Below are 17,416 nucleotides of genomic sequence, written 5' to 3' on the forward strand. Positions count from 1 at the left end.
TCTAAAATAAGGATAACATAAGTGATATAAAGAAAAAGAAGATTAGCATATATACACTGGCATCATAAAATACTATATGGCTAGACATATCCTCCATTTGACAAGTAAAATCCTGGGCACCTCCCTTTCTTTATTCACTTCTCACTTCCCTTTCCTATCCCCATTCAATGGTGCTACAGAAAAAAAAAATAGTGCCTAGAGAAAAAAAAAAAAAAAGACTCCTTACAGAGAACCACCACTGCCTGGAACCACCCTGGGAGACACCCTCAAGATTCAAGTAAACTTCACATATTCCTAAATTTAAATCTCAAACTCATTAAGAAATGAGAAAATTCCATTATGAAAAGCACCCACTGAATAACAATAGATAAATTAGATTTTCCCCTCTTCCTTTTTCAAATCACTCATACTTAATGAAAGGAACAACCAAAAAAAAAAAAAAGATAAACAGCCCTTGTTAACACCTAGTACCTTGGATATAGAGCTGAACTATTCCCCACAGTTTATTTAGTTTCTTTCAATTTGCTAACCAGTCGTTTGGGACAAACACCCAAATCCCTAAGCTGGTGCTTTGAAGTCTCCTAATTGGCCTTCTAGATAATGGGGAAAATGACAAAACAAGGGAAAGAATTTCAACAACACCATCATCAGAAGCCATAGCTATTCCTATTTTACTGTGGAGCACAGATGTTAGAAAGTGGCACCAACAAATGAACTGGTAAATCATGGCCATAACTTCATGGAGTTGATTCTTTACTTCCTACACTATGATCCAGCCAGAGCTAATTGATTGGGTCTTGGCTGACCCCATTGGATCCAAAAATAATTTTAAAATCCCTCCCAAAACACAACATATCAGGGATCATTCTGTGAATTCATGATGTTGACATCTTAAGAATCTTGAAGGTACCTGCCATTACTCTATCCCATTGACCAGAATTGAACTTTGACTGAGAACTTGCTGCTTTATAAATAAGAGGGATTGAAAAAGGGGGAAAACCTTCTTAAATTCAATCACAGCCACTGATGACCACACAGCAAATTTTTAGGAGATAGGCACATGTTGTTTGTCCACAAACATTCTCCACTGTCTACATTTCCATAGCTCAATATCTCCTTCTCTGTCTCCCCCAATTTCTTGTATCACTTTCCTAGTCCCATGGCTAAATGTCTTTCAACAATTCTACTTTGTTCATTCATGTAAGTTACTAAAATTTTCTAAAACAAGAACAACAGATTATAATTCCCTGTGTTCCTCATTGGCTGCATCTTTTCTTAATGTTAGAATTTTCCTCATGCTTGATATCCAACTAGACTCTATCACTTAACAATGGCTGGAAACCTAGCAAGTGAGAGTTCTGTGATTATCAGAATTCAGAGCAAGAACTGATTTTCTTACCATCAAAGCAAAGTACCCTGCCCTTATCAATCAACAATTTCCAAAACATGGATCATTCAGGGTAATTTGTCTTTTCCTTATTTCCCCTATTATTATAGAAGTGTCCCAGTACTCCCAAATTCCTAGGGAAAGAACTAGATATTAGTAGATATTTTATTAAGAAGTTTTGGGGATGCAGCAAATAAATTATTTATTCCTTCTTTCCATTTTGGGAGGCAGGGATCAAGGGAGAGGTAACCATGCCTTGTCCAGCCGATGTGGTATGCTTTTTCCATGAAGAATTCCCAACAGATTTTCTTAAAAGTCATCACTTCTAAAAAGTCTTTATCATAGAGAAAAATGGAATTCCCAACTGGTGCTGTTGAGCCAGCAATGAAGATGAGGCAAGAAGAATTCACCAGTTAAATGTGCCACCATTCACCTTTAACTTCCCCACTGCATTGTCCAAGTCCATGCTTGGAATCTCCAACTTTATCCTGGTCAGGTCCATGAAAAAGATAAAAGCTTTAAAAGAGTAGAATTCCACTTGACTGGTACAAGTCTTCAGCAATATATAGAACCTTAGAGATCATGGAGTCCGAACACTTCATTAGAAAAGTGAGGAAATAAAGGCCCAAGAAGATAAAGTGTTTTTGCCCAAGGTCACAGAGTTAGTAAATAGAATTCAGTCCAGGTCTTCTGACTCCCAATTCAATGTGTTTTCAGTTTCAATTAGCAGTAATGCCACCTCAGATAAACCTCGTTGGCTATGATACTGCCACTGCACAAAGCTATCAATGTGTTTTCAAAAGACACTAAGGAGTCACATCCTATGCAACACCCTTCTTGATATTCACAATTGTTAGTCCTTCCCTTAAAATGAAATTATTTTTGTACTGACATACATTTTTTGGTAATTTTTACATACAATTTTTGAATTTCCTTATTTTTGTGCATGATCTTTCCCTCTCAGTAGAACATAAGCTCAATGGGGGCCAGAGATTGGTTTCATTTTTGTCTTTGTATTCCCAACACAAAACACATAGTAAGGATTTTAAAAATACTTGTCAGTTTGAGTTTCCACTAGCACATACAGTCAATACCACAATCAGTGGGTAGAGGGATGCAAGCCCTCCCAAAATGAGGAAAAATAAAGGCAAGGAGTGACTGAAGTCAGCATTTGATAGATGGAATGGGATTAACTATGTCTGAAAATCTTTCCCAGAAGTAATCTTTTTCCTGCAGTGTGGTTTAGTGATAGTTTCCTGTTGACATTAAGGTGTCTTTCTATCTGATATAGGAAGCAACTAACTTCAACTGTCCTTAGAAAAATCTGATCCTTAAATTTGGTTATTTTAACATATTAAAAAAAAGGTATCAGAGAGCATTCAGGGAGATAGATGGAGACCTTTAGAAGTTTAAAGAATGATCTTAACATATGCACAAGACTTCTTTTATCAGAGTAGCATCTTTTAAACTGTGCTTTGTTCTACAAGTTAAATGTGATTAGAGAATCTCCAGAACCAGCAAAATCTCATATTCTTTATATCTTTTAGACAACTATACAAATGAAAATACAGTTTGAAATAGAAAATAATTTGCAAAATCCTGCCAATTTCTTCCACATATACTAACACTATCAGCATGAAGATGTAAGAATGTAAGAATATAAATAGTACCTTGTTTTATTTGTCTTTTGGATTACCTTTGTTGAGTTACAATATCATCTGTGGTTTTTCCCCTTCTGTTATCTTTCTCTCCCTCGGCTATTTTTTTTTAAACTGTCCCTGAATTCTTTGAAAGTTGCATCACTTATAAGTGATACTTTCTAGTAAAAGTCTTGGAAAAGGTTTGGCAAAGATTTGTTTTGTGTGCACTTAATCTAATCCAGATATACTTCCCAATCTTAAATTCTAGAATATCATTTCTACTTTCGGGAGATATGGTTCACATGAGGTGGTTTCACTGAAATCAATGATAAAAGGACATTACAGAAATGTAATTAAATCTGTTCCATTTTCTATTTTTCCTACTACCACTTTCATCTTGAGAATATTAGAGCAAATAGGTGGTTCAGTGGATAGAGTGCTAGACCTAGAGTCAAAAGTCAGGAAGGCCTGAGTTCAGCTCCAACTTAAATAATTACTGTGTGCCTTGAGCAAGTCAATCAATTTCTACTTACCTCACTTGTCTCATGTGTAAAATGCAGATAATAAGAATATGTACTTCCCAGTGTTTTAGCAAGGATTAACTGACATAACACTTGTAAAGTCCTTAGTAAAGTACTTATGATGCAAAGCATCATAAAAATATTAGATATTATTATTATTAAGATGACGTGACTCAACTATGTTGAATGCCAAGATTCCTATAAACTTGTTTCTATTCTCAATGCTGTTTACTGGTTTATAAAACCATACTGTTTGTAATCTTCCATCATCCTTCTCCATAACATTTTTACATAGACATTTGTATTATAAACCAGTGTTGTCCTTGGTTGCCATGTTGTGCCACTTGGCAAAGAGTACAAGCATTTGCTGCAGTTATGTCCAGTGTCTCCTTTTCCTCATCATTCTTCTAATTCAACATTGATTTTGACTTTTGGTCTAACCACTTGATGGTTTGACCTCTCCTTAACAGCTGTTTTCTCCTACAACTGTAACTTGAAGCTTTTGGTCATCTAAGAAGTTGCTTATTTTATTTTGTTTATTTGAGAGGTTAGAACTCACCAAGTCTAGCATTTCTGATTCTCTTCTAAAAGAAAATAATTCATGATTTTTAAGCATGAGCTTTCTGATTAATTTAAAACATTTCCCCTTTTGTATTTGTAAAATTTGAATAATATTTTACTTTTTTTTGCTTTCTTTGCCTATGTCCACCTGCACATTATAATCACTGAAAATCAAATTTTATTTTTATTTCATTGGAAAGGTCATGTCAAATTCTCCAAAGGTTTTCTCTTCTACTCCATCTTCTACAGAAAATGTTGATACCTAAGTTACAACTAGGTGATACAGTGCTGTACCTTGACTCAGAAAGAGCTAAGTTTAAATAGTCTCTGGAATTTACTAGATAGCTATGTGCTCCTGGGTAAGTCATTTAACCTCTGTCTTAGTTTCCTCATCTAAAAAATGAAGACAATAATAATAGTACATCCCTTTCAAGGTGGTTATGAAGATAAGATAATATATGTGAAGCACTTTTAAAATGTTATAGCATTATATATTGCTAACTATCATTATCTTCATTGGGTATTATTTTTTCTTAAGCTCATTATAAGTACAAGATTGTTCCATGAAACTATGTCTCTTATTGCTTTTAGGGACATAACTAAACCAGGTCCTTTGTTTATATCTCCAAATTCAGAGTGACCCTTTAAACTTACTCTTTTTGAGGGAGTAGGGGATTGTTCAGTCATTTCACTCAATGTCCAAATCTTCCTAGCCTTTCTGGAATTTTCTTGGCAAAGACACTAGAATGGTTTGCCATTCTTTCTCTAGTTACTTTTACAGATGAGGAACTGAGGCAAATGGGGTTAGATGACTCATCAGAGTCATATAGCATGCAAATGTCTGAGGCCAGATATGAAATAAGGAAGAAGAATCTTCCTGACTTCAGGCTAGGCACTGTGCCACCTTTCTCTCTTTATAAAATTTCTATTTGTCTACTGGTTTCATTTCTCATGAGAACAACAGTTTTGATGTTCATAGTATATCAATGGAAAATATCAAAGTGGTTATTTTGTCATTGAACAAAGATTCCATATATAAAATGTCAAAATTAAGTTAATATTAATAAATGATATTAACTCTTTCTGCCTTCCTTTGTCATCAATGTGCCACCATCACCATGGAATTAAAATAGAGGTCACAGAGCACTGGGGGATATTTTTATCTTTTTTCAGTGGGTTGATATTGCCAAACAAGTCATCACTTAATGCTCAACCTTCCAGTAATAAGCAGCTCCAAATTTAGCCAGTTTATGCCTTGGACAACAGACTCAATCATTCAGAAACATAAACAAATCCTTCCTAGCATTCTGGAATTTGCCAGAACTTATGTATTGTTTTTTTTTTGTTTTGTTTTGTTTTTTTAAACCCTTGTACTTCAGTGTATTGTCTCATAGGTGGAAGATTGGTAAGGGTGGGCAATGGGGGTCAAGTGACTTGCCCAGGGTCACACAGCTGGGAAGTGGCTGAGGCCGGGTTTGAACCTAGGACCTCCCGTCTCTAGGCCTGACTCTCACTCCACTGAGCTACCCAGCTGCCCCTTATGTATTGTTTTTGCAGTCTTTGAGAACCCAATCTCTCCTTCAGAATATAAGATATAGGGGTAGGATTTTTTGTAGGAAAAAAGAGCATCAATTCACATTTATATAAGCTTTAACGTCTGTCAGGCAATAAACATTCATTAAAAACCCAATAAATGCTAAGTACTGGATATTTTTATGTTTTACATAGTGCTTTTCTTACAAAAATCTTGGGAGCCACTGAATATAAGTACTGTTAATTCATTTTCCAGATAATAAAACTGAGATATAGAATGTTTGAGATAAGTTGCTCAGGTGCATACACCTAGTAAGGACTGGAGCTAGGATTTTAACATAGCTTTAATTCTGAGATCACTGACCTTTCCACTATATCCATATACCAGAGTCTTATGCCTCATTGAAAATGCATAAAATGGCATTTTAGTTTTATCAACCAATCATTTATTCCAGAATGATCCAAAGAGAAAGAATTTTAAGTATATTTAATACCTTTAAGTTGAAAAAAAGCTTATCTATCATCTGAGAGACCAACTATATTAAATTTAGAGAGGCATATCATCAGAGAGTTGTCCACCAGATGATGATTGTTTTCAGCTACAGAAACTCACAATTAACATCTCCTGAGGAATGCAGGGGTTATGCAATATGTATATGAATGGAGCAAGTATCCATTTGACAAAATCAAATTCTTCAAGTATTGAAGTAAGGAAAAACCCTATTCTTAAGCAAAGTAGTTCTGGAAATATACCCTAAAGAATATGGTTTTCTTCCTACTAATTATCTTTCTGCCTAAGAGAAAACACAAAATTTTCCATTAAAATTCTCTTTCATATATTTGACCCTCTTTCTCTAGTTCCTCCTCACCTCAAAACCGGTGATTTGATACTTCATTTTTTGCTATCTTTGATTCCTCTTCATCTCCAACTTTGCCATATGTCTTAGTCATTCTTCAGGTGAGACCACCCCAGGGGATAGAGAGAATGAACAGCACTCAATTAAGAGAGTTCATCCTGACAGGGATTCCTTACCCACCCAAGCTATGAATATTCCTCTTTTTATTCTTTCTTGTTATCTACATTCTGACACAAATGGGCAATCTTACTCATCTTCCTCACAGTCTGTATAAACTCCCAGCTCCATGATCGTCCTATGTATATCTTCCTTGATGTTCTATCCATCATGGACATGGGGACCTCCTCCATTATTGTTCCACAGCTCATAATGAACTTCACTCCTGGCATTAAGCCTATCCCATTTGGTGGGTGTGTAGCTCAACTCTATTTCTACCACTTCCTAGGCAGCACCCAGTGCTTCTTTTACACTCTGATTGCCTATGATAGATACTTGGCCATATGCTGACTCCTGCACTACCCTGTCCTAATGACTTCGAAGGTGTGTTTCTTAATGGTGACTGCAGCATGGACAACTGGTTCTATCCATGGTGCTATCCAGGCCACACTTACTTTCTACTTACCATACTGTGGTCCCAACCAGGTAGATTATTTCTTCTGTGACATCCCTGCAGTGCGAAGGCTGGCCTGTGCTGACACAACCATCAATGAGCTGGTGACTTTTGTGGATATTGGAGTGGTGGTTGTCAGTCGCTTCTCTCTAATCCTGCTCTCCTACATACATATCATCAGAGCCATCTTACGAATCCACACAGCCAATGGAACTTCTTCCTTCTCCACCTTCCTTCTCCACCTGTGGAGCCCATGTGACAATGATCACAATTTACTGTGTGCCTGCTGCTTTTATCTATCTGAGACGAGAAACCAATAGCCCCTTAGATGGAGCAGCTGCTCTGTTCCCCACAACCATCACTCCTTTCCTTAATCCTCTGATCTATACTCTGAGAAACAAGGAGGTAAAGTTAGCCCTGAAGCACCAGTAGGTGACTGAAGGGCTATGAGTAACTGAATGATTCTGTCCTTGTTAAGACTCACTCATATTTCAAAGATTTGAGTACTAAGACTGAGTGAACTAATTGAAGACAAGCATACCAAAATTCAAGATTCAGAGATCTATGAGACATTGATTTGAGCCTAAAAGAAATTAAATGAACATTTTTCAGCTTTAAACAACATTACTTCTCCTTCTCTTAAGGTTTCACATTGTTCAAAGGCATTAAATAAATAGGCAATAAAAGGCATTAAAATATACTGTTTAGGCTATGTACTTTATAACCAGTTTAACAATCATGAAATAATTGCTTCTTTAAACCCTTATTGAGGCAGCTAAGTGGCTCAGTGGATAGAGAGTGGATAGAGATGGGAGGTCTTGGGTTCAAAAATATGTACTCAGATATTTCCTAGCTATGTGATCCTGGGCAAGTCACTTAACCCCAAATGCCTAACCCTTACCACTCTTCTGCCTTAGAACTGATATTTAATGTTTTAGTCTAAGTTCAATTCTGAGACAGAAGATAAGGGCAATAATTTTTTTAATAAACTCCTCCTGCCTTTTTGGTTTAAATGTCATTTAAAATGTTATGATATGTTATCATAAGAAATAACCAACAGGATGAATTCAGAAAAATTGGAAAGTTTTATGTGAACTGATCCAAAGTGAAGTAAGAAGAACTAGGAGAAGAGTGTATGGAAAAATGGGAATATTGTACAATGATCAACTGTGAAGGACTAAACTATTATCAGCCAAACGAGGTCCCAAGACAACTCCAAATGACTCATAACAAAAAATACTATCCACAACAAAAGAAGGATTTGTTGGAATCTGATTGTAGATCAAAGTGCACCATCTTTCACTTTATTTCCATCATGAGTTTTTTATTGTAAGTATGATATGACTTCTGTTATGAATACGGAAATATGTATTGGTATAACCTATATCAGACTAATTACTTCCTGAGGGAAAAAGGCGGAGGGAGAAAGGGAAAGAATCTCAATTGCAAAGTGTCAGAAAACAACAATCAAAAATTGTTTCTAAATGTAAATGGAAAAAATTAAATTAAAAATGTCATAATATGTGAAAAATATTTGAGAAATAATTTAAAGAGATGGGCAATGTATAAACCTTGCTCCTGGATTTAAATTTCATGCAGTTATTTGAAGGATGATGTCTAATCTCTCTTTTTGATCACAGCTTTCAGGTAGTCCAATAATTCTTAGATTATATCTCCTGGATTTATTTTCCAAGTCAGGGGATCTGGGAACAATAAGGTATTTCACATTTTCTTCTATTTTTTTCATTCCTTTGAGTTTGTTTGATTGTTTCTTAATATCTCATGGAGTCATTAACTTCCACTTGCCCAATCTAATTTTTAAGGCATGATTTTCTTGAGTGAGCTTTTGTACCTCCTTTTCCATTGACCAATTCTACTTTATAAAGAGTGAAGGGTTTCAGATTTGACAAATCATGAAGATATTAAAGATGTATTCAGAAGCTGATGCCAATGAGCAAGGTGTTCATGAATCAGATTTATCTGGATATATTTTTAATATTTCATGTGATTGATTTCTGAATCTTTCTATTGGATTGGGGTAAAAATTATTAGGCTTGGAAATTGTACTTTCAGAGAAATATAGATGCAGCTGGAAGACAGGCTGAAAAGCTCCTTTTGAATCTCTAAGGCTTACCTTTACCATCTGAAAAGTTTTGACCAGGGTTCTGCGAAAGGTCTGACTTAAGTCAGGAAGGACTTTCAAATAAGCTTCTTCCTTGCTACCTGGCTGAACTATTGTTTTACCACCTGTTTCATTATCTTTGTAATTGGACTTTGTAATGTGGAAAATGGCAGGATGGAATTCCTGCAAAATACAGGGTCAAGCCTCACCCAGAATTCCAGAGGACCCCCCCCCACCAGAGAACTTTGGGTAAGGGGGCAGTTGGTAGGGAGTTAAACAGTTGATTCCTGGGAGTTGAGGGGAACAGATCTTTCTGTTTGCGGTTCCTGATTTGGGGTTCGCCTGGGAGGCCATAGTGGCAAAAGCCATTGTGGTTTCTACTCAGGAGTTTGCCTGTCTAGTAGGATTAGACCTTTCCAGCATTAATATAATAATTATTTAGTTATTAGATATTAGAAGTAATTACTATTAGCTTTGAGGACAAGTTAGCTTAAGGTCTGCCACTCCCTACTGGAGGGGCGGGGGGGAGAGGCAGCTTCAACCTGACAGTTCAGGGCTTCCCAGTTCTTATCCAAATCCTAATTACCCCCTCTTGCTTTCCCCTTCTTTCTTTATCAATATAAGTTTTCTCTTTGATAGCAGTGCCTGGGTATTATTTAGGTATACTCACTACAGCCATTAAGCTTGATTCCTGTCAGTTGCCAGCCTAAGAAGTCTGTTCCTTTTCAGTCCTTAACATTAAGATATCTAGCTTCTACTCAGTCCTCAATAAGACCTGTGGGGAATACAAGTTGAGGAGAACATCATTAGAGATTAGCTTTGCTGAGTTTTGTCAGAAGTCATTGCCCTGCTTCCATATTCAACTGAAAACCAACTGCTGAGTAGGAGGGGTTTGAGAGCAAGGAGCACTTGCCCCTCCCCACTCACTCAAGCCTGTGGGGTTGGTGGGGAGGAGAGTGTCTTGCAGACATATGGCCCTGGCCTGACCATCAGCTTCCCAACATCCCTGTTATTGCAAACATAACAACTTGTTATGCAAAAACTTTTGGTGTTTCCATTGTTTGGAGAATATCCTGAAACTCCCAGTAATGTGTTAACTATATAATAAACCCCATCAGAGATAAGCTCTCTCTCTCAGACTGGTCTTCCTGACTGACAACATACTGGACCTTTCTCTGTATCTCTTTTGTCTTATCTTCTATATGCATCCCCTTCCCCTATCTTTAGCCCTTTTCCCATTTGTTTTCCCAGTCCTTGGCTTCCCATCTAGGTGATTAGAATCCATGTGGACCTTTGGAGGGGCTGAACCACTTCAAAGAGTTCTTTTTCCCAGTGAATTTTTGCACCTGTTTTTCCATATGTTGAATATTGCATTTTAAGAAGTCCTTTTTTTCAGTGGATTTTTCTACTTCGTTTACCAATTGGCCTATTTTGTTATTTAAGACATTAATTTCTTCAGTATGTTTTTGTGTCTCTTACCAAGATGTTGATTGTTTCTTTTTATGATTTCCTCATATCACTCTCATTTCTTTTCCCAGTTTTTCTTCTACTTATTTGATTTTTTAAATTATTTTTGAGTTCCTCAATTAATTCTTTTTGTCTTAAAACCAATTCATATGTTTCTTGGAAGCTTTGGATGCAGCAGTATTGACTTAATTGTCTTTTGAGTTTTAGTTTTAGTTTTTCCCTGTCACCAAAATAACTTTCTTTGTTGCATTTCTTGTTTGTTATTTCTGGGGGCTCATTTTCCAATCTTTTTATTTTCTTTTAATTTAAAAAACTGTTAAAGTTGAGTTTTGTAACTGTGGTAAAGGAAGCATTGTTCCAAGCATAGGTTCTTTGTGCAGCTGCCTTTAGCGATACCTCTGGAGATCCTTTCAGTTCTTCCACGGTTGTATGATGTACAGAGAGTGGTGTTTGATACTTTCCTGGACTGTGCTCTGTTCTCTAAGCAACAAGCAGTCTTTTCTACCTTGGAACTATAACCAGAGTCCTCTGATCCCCTGCATCTACAAGTGCTGGTGTGTGCCAGTGCTTCTCCTCACCCTGATACCACAACCCAGGACTGCTGCCTGGATCTGCATATAGGTAATATGACAAGAGTCTTGGACCAAGAGCAAGCAAAGGGACTCCTGTAGTCTCCTTCTGAGCAGTTGTTCAACCTCCCCTTACCATCTGTCACTGAGAACTCAGGAAGCCTTTGCTGCTGATTCATCTATCCCCTGGGATAGCCCATGAGACCTGCCTTGACAGGCTGTCTTGCACTCTGCTTCCACTTTGGTGCAAAAGATCTTTTATGCCAGCTTTTTAAGTTGTTTTGAGCTGAAAAACTATTTTGCCCCAACTTTTTGTGGGTTGTGCTGCTCCAGAATTAATTTTGAGACACTATATTATAGTTGATTTGAAGTTAACTTGATAGGCATTGGGTATGTTTGTGTATCTTCATCATCTTGGCTACTCCCCTTCAAGAGCCATTCTTTGCTATGGGATGCATATATGTATTAATAAACAATGTTATTCTTGGAAAAAGAAAGAAAATATCATCATATATACACTGGAATCACAAACTATTATATCACTAGATATATTCTCTGTTTACCAGGTACAGTCCTGGTCATCTCCTTTTCTTTAATCCCCTCTCACTTTCCTTTCCTTCCCCATTCAATGGTGCCACACAGAAAAATTAATACTCAGAAAAAAATAGGTACCACAATAATGTCTCCCAATGTAGAATATAAGCTTGAAGATGGGGACTAATTTATTTTTGGTTTTATTTTCCTATGGCCTAATACAGAGCCTGGCACATAATAAGCACTTAGCAAATTATTATTGATTAACTAATATTACCAAATACTCTAAGACCACCTAAATTTCAAGAAAAACACACTTTTTTAAAAACCCTTACCTTTCACCTTAGAATCAATACTCTGTATTGGTTCCAAGGCAAAAGAGCAGTAAGGGCTAGGCAAGGGGGGTTAAGTGACTTGTCCAGGGCCACACAGCTAAGAAGTGTCTGAGGTCAGATTTGAACCAAAGACTTCCTGTCTCTAGGCCTGGCTTTCAATCCATTGAGCCACCCAGCTGCCCCCAAAAGCACATTTTCAATAAGTCTGGGCCAAAGGAATATTCTTTGACTATATATACTGATCTGAGCCTCAGACAACATACTTTTTGTAATTATAGCCATCTATAAAAACAGTTCAGCATAATTCTGCTCATCAACAGTTAGCACATAGTCAAATCAAATCACTAAGTTGTTATTAAATGTCTACCATATGCCTAGAACTGTGCTGAGTACTGGAGACACACACAGACAAAAAAGACAAATATAGCCCCTGTTCTCAATAAATTTGGTTCAATGGGGGATAAATCAGAAAGGTGTGGTCAAAGATTCCCTTTTTTCTAATCCAGTTGGCTATGTGCCTAAGTAAACCAAGAAGCATAGGGACATTTGACAATTATACTGTGTTCACAAAATGGCATAGTTCACATATATCCTCATCATTAAGATCATCATAGCAGTTTAAGGCAGACTTAAAATGTGCTTATCAAGCCCCACCACTGCTTGGAATCACCTTGGAAGACCTCTTCAAAATTCAGGAGAACTTCAGACATTCTCAAATCAAAGGAGGTAAACAGTCTGAGTAACTTTGCATTATTAAATAATTTCAACCTCCTTAAGAAATGAGAAAGTTCCATCATGAAAAATACCCACTAAATAACAATACATAAATTAGATTTTTCCCCTCTTCCTTTTTCAAATCATTCACATTTAAGAAAGGAAACTACCAAAAGAAAAGATAAATAACCCTTGTTAAGCCCCACAGTCTAGTTTCTAGGAAACTCCTTTAGTTTCTTATAATTTTCCAACCAGTCAGGTGGGACAATAACCCAAATCCCTAAATTGTTGCTTTGAAGCCTTCTAATGGACTTTCTAGATAATAGGGCAAGTTATAGAATGAGGTTTAGAAATTCAGCAACACCATCCACAGAAGTCATAGCTGTTCCCAGTACACTGTGGAGCACAGATGCTGGAAAGTGGAACCAACAAATGAACTGGTAAATTATGGCCTCAATTTCACTTAGTTGGTTCTTTACTTCCTACTCTGTGATCCAGCTAGAGCAAATTAATTTGGTCTTGGCTGGCCCCATAGAATATTTTTCAATCCCTCCAATAACACAACATATCAGAGATCCTTCTGTGAATTCATGATGTTGACATATGTAGAATCTTGAAAGTACCTGCCATTATCCTGTCCCATTGACCAAAAATGAACTTTAATTGAGGACTTGGTGCTTTATGAATCAGGAATAAGTAGAAAGAAAATTCTGAATTCAAACATTGTCATTGATGGCCACACAATAAATTTCTAGGAGATAAACACATGTTGTTCACAAACATCCTCCACTGTCCACATTTCCATAGCTTAATATATTCCCCTGTATTTTCTTTCATTTCTATATATCACTCTCCCATTTCCCTGACAAAATGTCTTTCAACTCTTACACTTAGTTTATTAGTACAGACTACTGTAAGGTTTAAAAAAATTAAGTTTAGACTAAATATAAGAGAAATGTGGTTGCCAAAATTAATATATCTCAAGTCAAATGACTTTTTAGCAGTATTTATTTATAAAATAAAGGGAAAGAATGAAAGTAGAAAAATGAAAAAGAGGGTAGAGAAGGTATCTATCCTATCACACTAGATAATTACTCCAGCCTGGTTCAAAACAAGCAGAGCTAATTAACTCTCCACCAAAGGATCATGGGTTGGAGGGGCCAGTAGTGAATAAAGCAAGGGCTCCAGCCACAAAATCTCCTCCAAGACAGGGGGCCTCTCTAGAAGCTAGTCCCTTCAGGAGCCAGGAAATGAGTCAGCCTTTTTAACTCACCCATGTGGTAGTTCAAAGAGAAGATCCAAGAGCAGTCTTACCAGAAGCAGTCAGAGGTCCCAAGCCAGAGCTCCTCCAAGGTCAAATTTGAAGGAGAAAGACCAGGTCACAGGAAGTTGCAACTACTTTTAAAGATCCTTCTTTGCATTACTTCCTGTGCCTTCCTTCCACTTTATGGGGACCAGTCACAGTTTTAGAATTTTCTTAAGACTGCCCAGGGGACAGTCAGTTGTTTCTGAGTTGTCACCCACTTTAGCATGTGGGTTACAGACCTCCCCTCACTTAAGGAAATGTGGGGGTATATATGCTTCTGGTAATTAAATCTAAAAGTGGTGACCAAGGTGGGGAACAGGGCAGGAAATACAAAAATGGAGGGAAAGAGAGGGGGGATAGAATTTAAATAGACTAAAAAAATAAAAGGGAATAAAAAGGGAGGGAGTGGAAAGGGAAATAAAATAAGGGTTGGTATTAGGGGGACTGATTAAAAGCAAATCACTGATGTAGAAGGAAATAGGAAAAGAAGAAAAGGCAGGATTAGGAGAGGAAATCAAAATGTTGGGGAATGCACATGTGGTAATCACAACTCTGAATATGAATTGGATGAATTCACCCATAAAACAGAAGCAAATAGCAGAGTAGATTAGAAACCAAAATCCTACCACAGATTGTCTACAAGAAGCACACATGAGGCAGGTAGACACACACAGGGTAAAGGTAAAGGCTGGAGCAAAATTTATTAGGTATCAGCTGAGAAAAAGAAGGCATGAGTTGCAATCATGATATTGACAAACCCAAAGTAAAAAAGGATCTGATTAAAAGAGATAGAGAAGGTAATTACATCCTAATAAAAGGCAGTATGGATAATGAGGAAATATCAGTACTCAACATGTATGCATAAAATGGTATAGCATCCAAATTTCTAAAGGAGAAACTAGTGGAGCTTAAGTAGGAAATACATAGTAAAACTATACTAATGGGAGACCTGAACCTTCCTCTATCAGATCTAGATAAATCAAACCAAAAGTTAAATAAGAAAGAGGTAAGAGATGTGAATGAAATCTTAGAAAAGTTACAGTTAATAGATATGTGGAGAAAAATAGAGACAAAAAGAAATACACTTTCTTTTCGGCAGCACTTGGTACATTCACAAAAATTAACCATGTACTAGGGCATAAAAACATGGCAAACAAATGCAAAAAATCAGAAATAATAAATGCAACCTTTTCAGATCATAATGCAATAAAAATAATTAGGGGGGGGGGGGGCAGCTAGGTAGCTCAGCGGATTGAGAGCCAGGCCTAGAGACAGGAGGTCCTGGGTTCAAATCCGGCCTCAGACACTTCCCAGCTGTGTGACCCTGGGCAAGTCACTTGACCCCCATTGCCTACCCTTACCACTCTTCCACCTATAAGTCAATACACAGAAGTTAAGGGTTTAAAATAAAATAATAATAATAATAATAATAATAATTAGTAAGGGCACATGGAGAGGCAAATCAAAAACTAATTAGAAATTTAATAATATGATTCTCCAAAATTGGTTAAAGAACAAATCATAGAAACCATTAATAATTTCATTGAAAGGAATGACAATGATAAGACATCCTATCAAAATCTATGGGATGCAGCCAAAGCAGTCCTCAGGGGAAAATTTATATCCTTGAGTGCATATATTAAAAAATTAGGGAGGGCAGAGATCAATGAATTGGACATGCAAATTAAAAAACCAGAAAGAGAAAAAATTTTTAATCCCAAGATAAAAACTAAGTTAGAAATCCTAAAAATTAAAGAAGAAATTAATAAAATTGTAAGTGAAAAAACTATTGAATTCATAAGACTAGAAGCTAAGACTTTGAAAAAACAAATAAAATAGATAAAGTACTGGTTAATCTACTGAAAAAAGGAAAGAAGAAAACCAAATTAACATTATTCAAAGATAAAAAGGGAGACCTCACCTCTAATGAAGAGGAAATTAAGGCAATCATTAAAAACTATTTTGCCCAATTATATGACAATAAATACAGCAATCTAGATGATATGGATAAATATTTACAAAAATATAAATTGCCTAGATTAACATAAGAAGAAACAGAATACCTAAATAATCCCATATCAGAAAAAGAAATTGAACAAGCCATCAAAGAATTCCCTAAGAAAAAATCCCCAGGGTCAGATTCAGAAGTGAATTCTATCAAACATTTAAAGAACAACTAGTTGTAATACTACACAAACTATTTGACAAAATAAGCAAAGAAGGAATTCTACCAAATTCCTTTTATACCACAAATATGGTACTGATTCCAAAGCCAGGCAAGTCAAAAACAGAGAAAGAAAACTACAGACCAATCTCCCTCATGAACATAGATGCAAAAATCTTAAATAGAATACTAGCAAGAGATTTCCGGGTTAAGATGGCGGCAGAGTAAGAAGCAGCTCTTAACCTCTCCTGACCGAAACACACAAAACTCCTCAAGGGGACATAAAAACAAGTCCAGACGAACGGAGGAACCCCACAACAGGGCACAGCGTGGAAGGTACGTGGAATCGAGACATTTCCAGGCTAAAAAGGGCTCTCCTTAAATCGCGAGCTGAGCAACCACCCCACCCTAACCCCCTCCACACTCACCTATAGCTTCGAACCCAGCTAAAAAGAAATAGAGCAAGTTTGGGGCACCCATCGAGTCATCAGCAGCTCCGGGACCTGTTCCTGAGAGCAGCAAGACTTAGGACCCCATTAAGTCAAGAACGCACGCGAAAGCTGAGCGCGCGGGAGCAGAGAGAGGACGCTGGGCGCGCAGAGTGCCGGCTGAGCAGAGGCGTGGGTGCCTGCTGAGCAGAGGCGTGGGTGCCGGCTGAGCAGAGGCGTGGGTGCCAGCTGAGCAGAGGTGTGGGTGGAGGCAAACACAGCCAGGAACTAAAGCCTAAGTGGGGAACCAGTGCAGACGGGTATACGACTGTGGAAGCAGCGCCTTGAGACTTGTAAAGAAATCTCCTGCAGAGGATCAAGCAAGGGAATCCACCAGGGGGCTTGACCTTGGAAAAAACTAGAACTCAGACCTCAGGAGCCAATAGATCTCAGACAGACACTGAGAGCGAGGATAAACCTGAGAAGCTGCTGGGCTAATGATGGCTAACCAGTTACAGGAAATTCAGAAGAGAAAGAATAATAACAAAAAAAAGAAGTCTTTAACACTTGACAGCTTCTACACAGAGAAAATCCAGACAACCGAGCAAACAGAGGAGGAGAACAAACAACCATCCAGACCCTCCCCAAATAAGGAAAACTCCTCACAA

General features: G+C 37.3%; 2 pseudogenes; one reads left to right on the forward strand and one right to left on the reverse strand.

Annotated features, from left to right (window-relative positions):
• The first annotated feature begins 1,638 nt into the window (after positions 1-1,638).
• LOC123234122 lies at positions 1,639-7,541 on the forward strand (annotated as a pseudogene).
• Positions 2,054-2,171, reverse strand: LOC123238291 (annotated as a pseudogene).
• Positions 7,542-17,416: the final 9,875 nt, after the last annotated feature.

Source organism: Gracilinanus agilis, chromosome 2, assembly GCF_016433145.1.
Source record: "Gracilinanus agilis isolate LMUSP501 chromosome 2, AgileGrace, whole genome shotgun sequence".
Lineage (NCBI taxonomy): Eukaryota > Metazoa > Chordata > Mammalia > Didelphimorphia > Didelphidae > Gracilinanus > Gracilinanus agilis.